The sequence below is a fragment of the Antrostomus carolinensis genome, unplaced genomic scaffold, assembly GCF_000700745.2.
Source record: "Antrostomus carolinensis isolate BGI_N321 unplaced genomic scaffold, ASM70074v2 scaffold31338, whole genome shotgun sequence".
NCBI lineage: Eukaryota > Metazoa > Chordata > Aves > Caprimulgiformes > Caprimulgidae > Antrostomus > Antrostomus carolinensis.
The window spans coordinates 5,007-5,547 of NW_010331424.1; the positions used below are offsets into that span (position 1 = coordinate 5,007).

At 65.1% G+C, this 541-nt stretch overlaps 1 protein-coding gene across 1 annotated transcript in view; it reads left to right on the plus strand.

The window, feature by feature from the left end:
- The window catches only part of GRAP (GRB2 related adaptor protein), a gene marked incomplete at its 3' end in the record, with an annotated part of 4,503 nt that overhangs the window by 513 nt on the left and 3,449 nt on the right, over window positions 1-541 (plus strand). The gene's annotated exons all lie outside the window — the stretch shown is intronic.

Consider the following 541-nt stretch of genomic DNA (forward strand, 5'->3'; position numbering starts at 1 on the left):
GGAACACGTTTTCCTGCCCCACGGAGACATCGAGGGAAACAGGGACCATGTGCCCAAACACCAACCCAGGCATTAGCATTAGGATGGGCTCTCAGATGCCACCCCAGCATCCCCAAAACCTTCAGGGGGGGCTCAAAACATCCCCAGGGGACTGTGGCCCTACAATGGGGACAAGGACACCCACACCCCACCACACTGCCAGGCCACTCACCCTCCTCTGATGCTGAGATGCTGGCAGCTCCTCCTGGACCCCCAGCACCTAACAGCCCCCCCATGGGTGCAGCCAGCCCCAGGGAGGGTGAGGACACGGCCTGGCTGTCACCCAGGTCCCCAAAGCCGCCATGCCCGTGTTTTCCCCGCAGCCCCCGTGCCGTGCCCCGGGGTTTCGGATCCTGTTTGCACAGCTGTGCCGGCCGCGGGCCCCTGCGTGGGCGGCTGGAAAATGGTGTCACACGGAAGCGGGTGTCAGAGACCCTGCTCACACCAGGGCGCTTCCTCCCACGGAGCACCCAGCTGCCACCACCCTGGGGGGACATGGGAC